The 14019-nt window shown below is 39.3% G+C and overlaps 1 long non-coding RNA gene across 1 annotated transcript; it reads left to right on the plus strand.

Moving 5' to 3' along the window:
* The first annotated feature begins 12779 nt into the window (after window positions 1-12779).
* On the plus strand, window positions 12780-13778 carry LOC111867855. Its single transcript, XR_002843407.2, has 2 exons — window positions 12780-12968; window positions 13498-13778. It is a non-coding gene; the product is annotated as an uncharacterized LOC111867855 (long non-coding RNA).
* The last annotated feature ends 241 nt before the right edge of the window (window positions 13779-14019 follow it).

Consider the following 14019-nt stretch of genomic DNA (forward strand, 5'->3'; position numbering starts at 1 on the left):
TTCGGATGGCTGGAACGGAATTTTACAGAAGGGGAATTTCCAAACTCCCAGAACGCTGGGAGAAATGTGTACAAAGAAGTGGCGATTATGTGGAAAAATAAAGAAAGGTCTGTAGATTGAGGTGTATTTGGTTTGTCAATAATACCGTATTTACGCATGTATAGGCCGCACATTTTTTTGCCAAAAATTCAAGAGGAAAACTGGGGTGCGGCTTATATTCGAAATATTCGAAATCACACTTCATTTAAAAAAATATATTCATAATTAGTAACACAGGGTGTAATACTCCTGAAATAATATTCCAAGAAAATTATTTTTTCTATAATTTCTGTCTCAAAATTGTGCTGCGGCCTATACATGCGTAAATACGGTAAAGCATGTTACTTTACAAAAAATTGTTGCTCATGACTTTCAGTGCGACCTACGTATCTCTTCCGGAAATCGTACTCTTGACTTCTTAACATGGACAGACACTTCCAGACGCCGCACACAGTTAAATATCATGCTACCATCCCATACTGTGATCGTTATGTGGGATTTGAGGTTCTCACAGCGGTGGTTATGAAGAGTTCTATCTTCCAGCATATAATGCCGTGTAGTCCGCTGAAGTTGACTGACTTTCCGGGAGAACATATCGCCTCCATCTTCAGGGCGGATACCTCCACGCCCCCTGCCATCACGGCGTAACAGTGAATTTACATGCTTTTCACGTATAATTTCCTTAGAGGCCAATGAGATCGACCAAAAATCGTCCCGCGATCGACGCGTTGGACATGCCTGGTCTAGGAACCCTCAACGTCTCTATGGGCCTCCACGGCCTGGTACAGGGATAGCTTTACTTTTACTTCTTTTTTACTCATGGAGCTGAGCCCTTCTTTAGGAGCTGCCAATTCTGCAGCTACTGAAGAATTTCCCAGCATTTTATGGAACCCGAAGGTTCATTACCGCGTTCACAAGAGCCCTCCACTGGTCCCTATCATGAGCCAGATCAATCCAATCCATACCATCCCATTCTAACTCTTTTAAGATCCATTTTAATATTGTCCACCCACCTATGTTTTGGTCTTCCCAATGGTCTCTTTCCTTCTGGCTTTCCCACCTACATCCTATATGCATTTGTCTCCCCCATTCGTGTTACATGCCCTGTCCACCTAATCCTCCTTGACTTGATCATTTTAATTATACCTGGAAAATAGTACAAGTTATGAAATTCCTCATTATGTAGTTTTCTCCAAACTCCTGTCGCTTCATCTCTCTTGGCCCAAACATTCTCCTCAACACCCTCAGTCTATGTTCCTCCCTTTATGTCAGAGACCAAGTTTCATACCCATACAGAATCACAGGCAAAAATATAGTTTTGTATATTTTATTTTTATGTTTTTGGACAGCAGACGAGAAGACAAAAGTCTCTAGACTGAATGGTCAATTTGCAATCACTCACCAGAAAGTTACATAGAAAGCAGCCAGTGAAGTCAGGTGGCAAGCAATTCACTATGCTGGAAAGCAAGCAGTGAGCCCAATGGTTAGTCAGTCAGTCAGTCAGGCAAATTACAAAGTCTACGCGCAGCGTAGTTGGTTGAGGGGCTATGCTACAAGCCAGAAGGTCGCAGGTTCAAGTCCCGATGAGGTCATTGGATTTTTTCCACTGACCTAATCCTTCCAGCGGCACTATGGCCATGGGGTTGACTTCGCCTCTAACAGAAATAAGTACCAGGAATTAATTAAATCATTTTCCTGGGGAGTAAAGCGCGGCCAGCACGTAAGGCTGACAACCTTACCACCATCTTTGAGCCGATTGTCTAGAATGTGGAACCCTCAACGTCTCACAACCCTATGGGTCTCCATGGCCTGTTACAGGGATAGCTTTACTTACTTTTATGTTTAAGTAATGAAACTGGCAGCACTGCAAAATATGAGTCATTACGTGATCGATGGTGAGTGCTGCCATATCTAGGTACATGTCTGAACTCTACATAGTTGAAAACCTGTCTTGACAAATCTAACAAGTGCAGAGCTGCTGTGCTTTAAACGAAGTAGTGTTTGGAGAGCTCATCATAAAAATAAAAGCTAAACATCCTGTACAAAGAATCAACCTAAAATTTTTGTTGAATATGTATGTATGCGTGGGTGCAGGTATGCACATAACCAAAATATCTAAAATGTTAAAGCAAGCACGCGGAGAAGAGGCTATATCATGACCATGTTTCTGAATGGTTTTCTGAATGAGGGGATGAAACTAAATGTGACAGCCAACATGGATATCCAACAGCATCAAAATCAGTTGGAAACAACTAAAAGATGAGAACTCTGGTGCAGAATGATCGTGTTACTGTTAGAATGATTACAGAAGAAGTAAGTATGTTTTTCTTAACTTCGTCCGTTCCTCTTGTACCTTTATGGCGTCGAGGTTGGTTCTTTTTTTTTCATTTTGATCATTTTTACAGATGGCAGGACTCCTTGGATGAGTGATCAGCTCATTGCAAGGCTTCTAGCTAAACACAGAATAAACACATACCAAACATCCATACCTTGTGTGGGATTCAAACCCATGATCCCGGCTTCTGAGGGAGTGAAGACAGTACATGCCTTAGACTGCTTGGCTACCATGACTGGCAAAACTGAGTATCAACAGAGAAAAATTTTGATTGAAGAAAATCTGTGCAGATATGGTGTCCAACAACCACACAACCAACTGCAGCTGAGGATGCAAGTTTGAACTGATCTTTAACAATGAATTATGATGAATGACAAATAGCTGAAGAGTCGTAACTTGGATGATATTTTTTTAAATTCGCTTAGTGGGGGGTGGAGTCCAACTGGGTCCACTCGGTACGGCAGCCACTGATAGGCCTATTGTAGCCTGCCCCAGGTGATTATGATGGAGAACTTGGTGGAATGAAGATCGGCAGGGGAAACTGAAGTACTTGGAAAAAACCCGCCCCCACCACGACTTTGTTCACCACAAATCCCAAGACCCGAGATCGAACATGTGCCGCCGTGGTGGGAAGCCAGAGACTAACCGCTTGAGGTATGGTGTGGCCTAACTTGGATGAAGTTGGGTTTCTTATTTTGAACTAGAGCCAAAGCCCCATGACATGCACTGGAAATCTCCAGGCTGACCCTGCCCTAAAAGAGCAAGAATGTTAAAATCAAAGGTCAAGATACTTCTGATTTGTTTCTTTGAATTCAAAGGGAAAGCACACTGACAGTCTATCCCACCTGGTCAGACTGTCAACTAGAACTTTTTTATCTCCAAGTTTTGGAATGTCTGGTACAGTGGGTTTGCAGAGCGAGGCCAGAATCACTCCTCCTGTAAGTGGATCCTGCACCATGATAATGCATTCTCACACAGCACTTTCTGTCAAGGAGTCTTCTGTGGAAAAAAGATCATGATCCTGGAACATCTTGTTTACACGCCAGAACTTTCTCCCTGTGACTTTGTCCTCTTCCCTACCATGAAAAATGATCTCAATGGATCACATTTTAATCAGGATAAAAGAATCAAAAGGTTATGAAGGCTATTCTGAACAATTTACTGAATGATTTTTTGAAATGCTTCAACAGTTGGAAACAACACTGAATTGACGTAAGGTTTGCAGAAGGTGACCACTGCAGTTTGGAATAAAACTGAATATAGAGCTGCCTGTGAGTACAGTAAATATTAAATTATCAGACCTCATAAGTAACAGTGGCATGTGATCTATATTATTTTGTGTACTGCTGATGAAGAGCATATGTGCCTGCATCTCTGCTGTAGGTTCCTGACACCCCTCCCCCCAGGTTCTTCTAGCAATACAAAGTGCCTAGTCCACTCACATTCTATGAAGGTTACATACAGTATATAAACAGTGCCTTCTAGTCTGAAGTCACTCAGTCTGCCTGAAGCAGTCCATTTGAGTGTGACTGTTGAGCTAGAAGTGGCATCCAGCTTTTGTGGATGGTAAAACAGTATGTACTGTCAGACACAAGTAAATCAATGCAGGGAGAGAATAGTGCAGTAGCATGGATTGAAACAGTGGTGAACTGAAACAGATGTGAAGATCGTGACAAACTGAAAGTAACTACTGAAAAATGAGATAAACATTACAACATCATGACAAACTGAAAGTAACTACTGAAAAATGAGATAAACATTACAACATCATGACAAACTGAAAGTAACTACTGAAAAATGAGATAAACATTACAACATGTGTCAGTGGTTTACAGTCAGTAATAAAGTGATTTATACAGCGAATGTAAAGTTTTGTATTAAACTATGCACAGCACTGATCAACATCATTACCTCCAATCTCCATTTGTACCCCTCCTTCTTACCTCTACAGTCCTGTGGATCTAATCCCTTACATTATTCATCCTGTAAAGCATCCCAAGAAATTTGGATCCTCCACCCAGAACAAAGTGGCAATATTAGAAACAAAGTATAACACCACTGGTGCCACAAACATGCGGGTTATCAGTTATGATACACTATATTTGTTACACGCAATAAGAGATGTTTTTAAGAAGCAACACTCAGGAACTTATATTTCAATGATATTTACAATAATATAACAAGCATACACATGAACTGTCTCTCTTGATCATGAACCTGAATGATGAATATAGTTGAAACATGTAGGTCAAGTATACATTTGACATATTGGTGTAAATGACATTAAAATTGAAGTTTATGATTTAGTTTTAGTTCTGTTCATAAAATTCTTCTGTAAATTAGCCATCACTGAATGAAACATGACGTTAATTACAGTCAGATACGTACAATGTAATATGGTGTGGCAGGCTTGTCAGCATTGCCATAGCTAGTGGTTGTGCAAGATGTACAAAGTACCTCAGAGAGCAGAATTTCATTTCTGAAATATTTTTATACAAATATATTATACATACCTATTTTATTACAAATCTACATAATCAATGAATTTATCCAACATAAACCAAATAAATTACAACTTCTATACCCAAGCATTTAATTTAATTTTCCTTCTTTTTTCTTTCATGAGTTAGTNGAACCGGTAAAAGCAGTGTCTGCTGCAGATACGTTCCTCCGAAACGTCGGTTAACACCACATATACACGGTGCCAAATCCCAGAAGACTGCTTTCTTCATAGTTAATGATACTTTCAGTAAGAATGTTATGGGTGATATATTATTTTACTTTGAGGTAATGCCTGCCATGTTCTCTAAGTGATGTTCATTCAGTATCTGGAAAGATTATACTCTCCCTAAAATGGACTGTTTTGTTATCAGAAGAAAGACAATGAAGTGCAAAAAAAAATGAATAGCATCTGCTATTGAAAATTCAAATTTTAGCATAGGTTGTGTGGCTTCATGTATTAATGGGGTTGAGAAGATATTGCCAGTTCAAATTCTGTTGCATCTTAATCACATTCCAAGAAAAGAATAATGAGTATAAGGCTGTTTAGTGAAGGTCATTTTAAACATGGTTTAATAAACTGCACAAATAAAAATTAAAATATCAAGCACATGTAGATTATTTGTAATGTTCTTACAAATAAAAGCTTCAAACTACTTCAATTGCAATGACAGAGTCAAAGGATGCTTAACTTGTGACAAAGCTTCTGAATATTTTCAAACAAGAAAATAAAATTTTAAGTTATCAGTGAAATTTCTTAGTCATTTTGCTACTTTTAATGATAAAGACCTTTTGTCATACTTATTTAATTATATATCACTAAAAAAAGAGAAAAATAGCTCATATAACTGCTGAAAAAAATATTTTTCCAGTCATAATGATATGGTGCATACAGTTTGTATTGAATAAACTGCTGAGAAATGAAAATTTATACATCTCAGTGAATATGTATGACTACTACTGCAGAACATTTACAAACAATAATCATTGCTTAGTTACAGCCTGGTAGAGAGTTTTGGATCCAGACTGATAAGAGCACTGATATTTCAAACTGTACAACACTTCTCGCTTGAGAGGGGAGGAGAGATTTCTTTAAAATCACCTTCAAACACAAGTGGATTAACTACATCATAGATTTAAAGAATGCACAGCTGGATACTGTAAGTTAAATTTCAAACGAATTACAAGTGTTGGGGCTACAAGCATGACAGTAAGATGATCACAGTTGCATGAAGTCATACTGGGTCTCTGCTAATCCTTCATTCTGTACAGTCCAATGTGACAGATGACTGATAGTGATCTGTAAATTGTGTTCTATTGTGACCATGCTATGTGAACTGTAACATACTGTAAGTTAAATTTCAAACGAATTACAAGTGTTGGGGCTACAAGCATGACAGTAAGATGATCACAGTTGCATGAAGTCATACTGGGTCTCTGCTAATCCTTCATTCTGTACAGTCCAATGTGACAGATGACTGATAGTGATCTGTAAATTGTGTTCTATTGTGACCATGCTATGTGAACTGTAACATACTGCAATGTCACCAACAGACAGTGATGTTCAGACTGATGGACCAACAGAACTGACAATTTTGTTCACTGATAGCAAACTGGGTCACACTTAAAACTGATCCCAGTGGCAGAAAGAACAATACTGTGATGAACACAGAAGTGACATTCCTGGAGGAAGCCCAAAAGGAATAGTGGCGTGACAAGATGCTGGCTCATGCGGTGGTCAAGAGTGGAACTGAGGAGTGAGAACCAATACTGAGCATATAAATATGTTTCTATTCTCCATGGGGCACACAAGTTGATGGTTCAAAATACACACCATGGTCTTGACACAACTAGTAAGACTGACAGGTGTGTAACCTGTGACAGAGCAATTCTTACCTTGTTTCAGAACATGGATAACCTCTGCTTCTCCCCAGGCAACAGAGACTGAGTTCTCTGGCCAAATACTGTTGTACATGGACAGCAGAAACTCCCCACCTGTAGGTGGGATGTAAGAGACCATTTGGTTATAGATACCAAGGGGGCCAGAGGACATGTTGCTACAATGATCTAATGCTGTTAAGCAGTTCGTCCATAAATGGTATATTACGTGCCTCCAGAAGCTGGAAGCTAAAAACAGAGGTAAGTAAGATCCAAGCATACTGGCAATATCCACCAGTGCAGTGATATTATCACCACCAACTGATATGACAGATATGAAGTGCAACTACATTTAACTGACATGCGCCAAAGTTTGTTCCACATGACATTTGAATGGGAAGACCAAGAAAAACTATAAACAAACACCTCCAATAATGTGTGCTTGTTTCAAGCACAACATGCTTAGCCTTATTATGAAGGTGCTTAAAGGAAATCAAATTCTCCATTGTAGGGTGGGTATTAAAGGACATTCATTTGTCCACAGAAAGATAGGAATGTAATGAGGGCTGATAGAGAAATGGAGAATGGCACTCAAAGTGGCTCAGAGTAGAGTGCTCATGAAATACTCCATCAGAGATCACAAATGTAAATTCCCAATCCTCAAAACTGACAGAAAGCTACCCAGTCAGCATGTCTAATGATAGTTCGGATATCTGAAATCAAGACTCGAGATTTGGATTTTGACTGGAGCAGAGAAACGCAGTCCTTAAATAAGATAACAATACCTCTGGCCTTATCACTGCAGAGGTGGTCAAAATGCTGGGCCATATTACTACAGAGATTTTATGAATGGGAAGGATAGAGGTATGTTACCTGAAGACAGATGATGGCTAGGTGATGATATTGGGTTTGAGCCTGCAGATAAGATAACCTATGGAAACCATTAAGATTCCATTGTATCAAGTCCATAACGAATGGTCAGAAGAAACACTGTACACTACTATAAATAAATTACAGTGCCATAATCTGGGATCATTTCGATCTCCCAGCTCTTTAGTTACAGAATGCTGTGGAGGTCTGCCAGGAAGTTTGGTGTGTCAGACAAAGACCCATTACGATGGAACATAGTCATGGTTCCATACTGATTAGCCCATGAAGCAGAATGGAACCAGAATGAAGGACACTGTTTTCTAATTGGTGATCTGATGAAGAGTCCATCGAGTTTGGGTATCATCTGCCAGTGACAGATACAAATGTATCCATGCACCAGGTACAACAGAACTGGAGGGACTGTCAGTATGAGTAATCTGACAGAATACTATTATGTTGGCTGAGTTTGTGGACAAGTTGTTTGGTCTGGGTGAGGAAGGCTTCCCTCTAAGTGAAGGTATCAACTCACGGCAAGCCACAAAGAGCTGGTGCATAAGACTAGCTCCTAGTCTCAGCTTTGGTTTCTAGGAATATTTTAAAATCATCCTTGAAGAAAAGATTTTCCTTGACCCAAACTTCCTGAATGGCCTTCTAATCCTGATACACAGGGTATTTCCTGTTGCCAGACACTTGTTCTGAAGCAGCTCACACAGCACAGTGATCAGCTATACCCAGGCTCATCACAGTTGTCAACAGCCTTTGAAGCAGATCTTTGCTGGGTGTGTCCAAACCTCTCTGAATCTTTGAGTTTAAATTTTATTAAGTGTGGAGCTGGCATTTTAACATTAAATGCTTTGGAAGACAATTTGATGTCTGAATCTAATTTATGTTGTAATGGGGTGCCTGAAGGGCACATAATAGCCACAATAGCCACACTCTTGAACCATCAGCATCAGCCTGCCACTGGGGTGTCAGAAAAATATGAGATGCATAAATCTTCCAGTCTGTGATTGTGTGGGGACATCCTCCATGACTTGATGTACGAGTAATCCCACTGATAATTCCAAACATCAAGTCCTACACCACTGGCAAGCTGTGATTTTATGCTCCTACCATGGGAATAACAGCCCATGGCTCTCCACACCATGACATGCAGGCATGTATAAGTCTATGCTTACACAGCTTCAGGGGACTTTCAGTTATTACACTGTAGCTCCCGGTCAGCAGCAACACATCAGAATGGTACAGCCAAACCAACAGTCACACAACCATCAGAATAGCTATGCCATCTGGGCTCTAAAATGGGCACTACATGGGTGTATATGACTTACGGTCCAGGCTCCATATCTGGACTTGCACAGTCCAGGCTCTATATCTGGACTTGCACACTTGACTTTCCCACTGGGGGATCAAGTTGGAAGTCATGCCAAAAATATAAGACAGCACAATTGAGATAGGAAAGATCCCTGTTGGTGTGTTAGTTTATAACTGCAGGAACCTTAAAAACTAAGAAATAAATAACCCTAAAAAAGGAACACAATGAGAACTGTTACAGTAAACATATAGGCATAGGCAAATGAGTATGAAGTTGAGATGATAAATATGGGATGATACAGAAGACATTCAGCATGCTAACAGGGCCAATGAGTAAGAAAATAATATGGTGACAGAACTATACAGATACAAGAAAATTAGTGAAGGCAGAAACTGAACATTTGAGAGACTCATTTATATCCACCCCATCAGAAGGACATACCTACCGTGACAGGGGTGCTGAGAAAGGAATTTTGTCTACCTACAACTGCTAAAATGGTGGGCCAATTTTATGTATCTGATCAAATCAGCACAGTCATGCTAGAGATAAAATAATATGTTCAAAAAGGACCTATGAGAGTCATACTGAAAGTCATGAGCAACAATTTTTTGTAAAGTAACATGCTTTATTATTGACAAACCAAATACACCACCTCAATCTACAGACCTTTCTTTATTTTTCCACATAATCGCCACTTCTTTGTATACATTTCTCCCAGCGTTCTGGGAGTTTGAAAATTCCCCTTCTGTAAAATTCCCTTCCAGCCATCCGAAGACATTGACCCATTGCTTTCTGAATTGCCTCCCTTGTCTCAAAACGTTGTCCACGCAGCTGATCCTTCACAAATCTGAAAAGATGGTAGTCGGAGGGTGCCGGATCAGGGCTATAGGAGGCATGTGGAAGAACTTCCCAACCCATCTTTACAATTGCTTCCAATGTGAGGCGAGTGGCGTGGGGGTGAGCATTGTCATACAGGATGATGTTTCATCCCAGACGTTTATCGCGCAATGCACGATGGAGCTTGTGCAGCGTCTGGACATAACAAGCAGCATTGATGGTTTGCCCAGGTTCCAGCAATTTGGCCAGAATAAACCCCTCTGCATCCCAGAAGACTCTGCCCATCACCTTTGCAGCTGATGGCACTGTCTTTGCTTTCTTTTTTCATGGAGAATGCAAATGGTGCCATTCCATACTCTGCCGTTCCGTTTCAGGCTCGAAATGGTGAAACCAGCTTTCGTCACCTATCACAATACAGAGCAAGAAATCATCGCCTTCATGTCGATATCTCTGCAGCAGTTCTGAGGTGATGGCTTTTCGCTGACCTTTGTGGTCTTTGGTCAATAACTGCGGGACCCAACGAGCACAAACTTTCCTAAAGCCCAAGCTTTCAATCATCTCCTGTANGATTTCCTCTTTCACAAGAAATTTGATGACACCACACTGGCGAATTGACATATGGTTGTCGGCCATTTTGTTAGGAGTGATACTGGTCATGTGATGCAAGCTATTGACATCACACGACACTCAAGGTTAACACAACAGCTGGTTCCACCTACCACCCTACTCTCTTTCGTCTGCTGTTCCCAGGTTGCATGCAAAAAAAAGTTGCCCATGACTTTTGGTACAACCTACGTATATTGTAAAACCTAAAAGAAGCCTACTTAAGTTTTAAGGAGAAGTTGCTAGACCTTTCAAAGTTTGCAGAATTATGGCCAGAATATGAAACTTCTGAATTCTGGTGCAAAACTGTATGATTTGGCTGAAAAGAATGTAAAAACTTTTGACTGTTCTTCAAAAACTATTTGTAATGTGCCAGATGTAAGTTGCTACCAGGTAGGCTGTGAGATGTGTCCAGGGACTGAGAATCTAATCAGAAATATTTAATAAATATCTGAAGATAACAACATAGGCAATATAACCCACAGACAGTGGATGGCTACCAACAACTCAGTTTTGGAAGCAACTAGGCAATCTTGCTGTGACTTTCATGAGTCTTTTTGCAGAAAAGTTAAAACACACTCCTTCATAAATGGAGAAACTGCTGTTCTTTGTGATTCTTTTTCTTCTGAAAACTACTGCTCCATTATACAAGACAAAGATGAGTTGCGCAGGCAACTCTTCATCTGTTTGGGGCTAATTCTTAACAAAATAAAATGACAGAGCACATCAATTCTGTTGTTGCATCATATTGTTTAAAACATGATGCTGTAGCTGTGCACTTTTTTCAAGGTAAACTGGGCAGCTTTCTTTGTGTCTAGTTGAAAGATTTATTATTTTGGTGCTGCCTCAACATAAAAAGGTAGGAAAAACTTCATCAGCTCTTGCTATTATGAAGATGATTTTGGTATGGATGCCAAGTGGCACCTCTGCACACTGTCACATGGAAAGGTGCACGTGACAGGATTGGAGGAACAATTAATGGCTAGGAACACAGACAAGTTTCCGAAACTCTTATGAAGAGTAGATCAAGAAACCCAGACAATTTTATGTGTAGGCTGTCATAAAAATTCCCTCAATAGCCTTGGAGTACTGTATTGCTGAAGAACACAGCAAAGAAACAATAATGCTCAGAGGGGTTCATGAAGATTTGAACACTTCCCGGTGTTCCCAAATACACTGTCATTCCTACCTCAAAAAACCACATTCAGACAAAAGTGTTTTCAGAAGCAAACAAGTTCAGCACCCCATTTGTAGTGCAGTTGCAAAACAAAAGGGAAGTGGAAGACATCAGAGGATATGTAACACCAAATATGACAAAAGTAGTGGCTTGCATGTGTTACAATTTAATTACAGTGAAATTCAACAATTACTTTGCATTCCTCTGACCCCAGTAAATCTTTCATCTGTCCTTCACTCCCAGATTTTTGTGCTTATGAAAGTGGATCAAGACATTGCAATATGTCACACATTTTATCAGTGCAAAGGAATCCTGTGGCCCCCACTAAAAAGCTAGGGGAAAGGCTCTGCAGACTGTAAATAGCTACCCTTACAGGTAATGTCTTACTTAAATTAAGTAATCTTAACATTTTAATGAGTATCCTGCCAAGCTTATATATATATACACACGAATGCCTACTTGTCCTAACATCAGGTGGTTAAAGACAAGGTAACATGTCAGTAGCAAATGTTGACATAAGTGAAATATGTACCGCATTCTTAAGTTACTATTTTCATTTATCACATCTACAAGCTGCAATGGATGTGGCAGTGGATACAAACAAAGAATACTCTCTCCATAATTTTAATTTACTATGTCGGGGATAAAATTCAACCCGTCAAGTAATCAAAGTACAAACAAGCTTAAATAAATTCAGCCCAAATTTTTATTCTACAAATAAATTCTATTTAGTTGGAAAATATATTAACACTGGCAACAACGATGATGGATCAAGGCATATTAGTCTTATCTTTCGGCTTATACTACCCCAAAATGAAATAAAACGCGGTCACTGAACCAGGTCTGTCTCCGACCCTGACACTGCCATTGCCCTCAATGTTGTCAAAATATTGCCTCTTCTATGAACAATGTTAACTTAAATATTACACTTACCTCTGTCGCTTCCTTCCATTGCAATATCAACTTCCTTTAAAACCAATATGCAGCCAAATAGCACAAAAATTCTAACGTAAAACAACAATTAAACGCTTTTCATCCCACATCCCTTTCAACAAACATGGCCGAAACTCAGTCATAACACCTCAAGGTCGTTGAACTATATAACTCTCACTTAATAATTCCACTCCTACTAGCAGTTGGCATATTAACGTATAGAATTATATAGTTAATAAAATTCTTGCAAAATCTGCATTAAATGTACTACTATTAAAATAAATGTTACCTTGACTATATCGGTGGATATGGGACACGGAATATGTTCGCTTTTGGAATATTAATGTTACGTTCCACATCAGCCTTGTTTATTATACCATCATATTGGTAGTAAATGAGAGTGATGAATAATACAATGAATAGCTTTAAAATAATTCATATTGTGTAATATGCAATCAGGTCTGAGTTAATGTATGGAAAGTGTAAGTATATAAGTTAGGTTAATGGATATGTATACAGTTTTAAGCGTTTTAAGTGTTGAAGGTAAAGGTATTGTCCCAATGCTTAATTAAGCACCACGCCATGAAATCGTATGAGGTAGTAGATGTACAGCTGCGTCGCTCCGTCTGTTCCTAAAATTGGTAGTACACAGATTAGAATGGTCAGCACGTTCAAGCCTCCTCCTTCCTCCAACCCCACGGGGCAAAACCCTGACAGGCATAGGTACCTTGAGAAGTCCCAAAGCCGGTCTGGCTATGCTGGTAATAAAAGGAAGTACTACTCCTACATGGAATCAGACCCTAGTGCAGGTTACAGGCAAATCACTATACTGATGTAACCATCTTCAGCATTAAGGTACCATATTTCCAGACATTTCTAAATAAACCTTGATAGGTATGACTCTTAAAATCTATAGTATAATTTCGAGTTATACATTTATAACGCAAAAACAAGTATGGGGTTAATAATTTACTACACTGATAGTTACTCAACTACATATTTCTGTTTCAGAAAAACTGTCATGAAGTGGATAATCAGTAGCATGAAAATTTGTGAGATTATGGCTATATGCAGTGGCTTATCAGGTGGTATCTGGTGTTGGATGTATCACCAAATCTACAGCATAGAAGCAAATGCAGTTGTGTAAATAGATGACATATTAGTTGGAAATGTGGAAGATTGTCTTGTAGTAGTAGGCACAGTATAAAAAAAAGACTGAAAAATATTAAAAATGCTCCACATATTGTGTACATAGAATATAAGTTTCATTAAATGTTAAAGTGAGTTTCATATGTTGAGAAATTTTTATAAAGGACAGCTAAAAAGTATGTGATTTTGTGTGAAATTCTGTCATACCCGCACAGACATGATGTAGTTTATGAACAAAAAATTAATGGAGATTTAAAGATGAGCACTGACACCAAAGAGGAGCAACTGCAGAAGGTATGAGGCACGATATTTGAAAATATTTAATGTTGTCCTCAAACCCATTGATAGAAGTTATTTAGGAAAGAGCTGGATTTCATGCCCTTT

This window comes from Cryptotermes secundus, unplaced genomic scaffold, assembly GCF_002891405.2.
Source record: "Cryptotermes secundus unplaced genomic scaffold, Csec_1.0 scaffold2579, whole genome shotgun sequence".
NCBI classification, from domain to species: Eukaryota; Metazoa; Arthropoda; class Insecta; order Blattodea; family Kalotermitidae; genus Cryptotermes; species Cryptotermes secundus.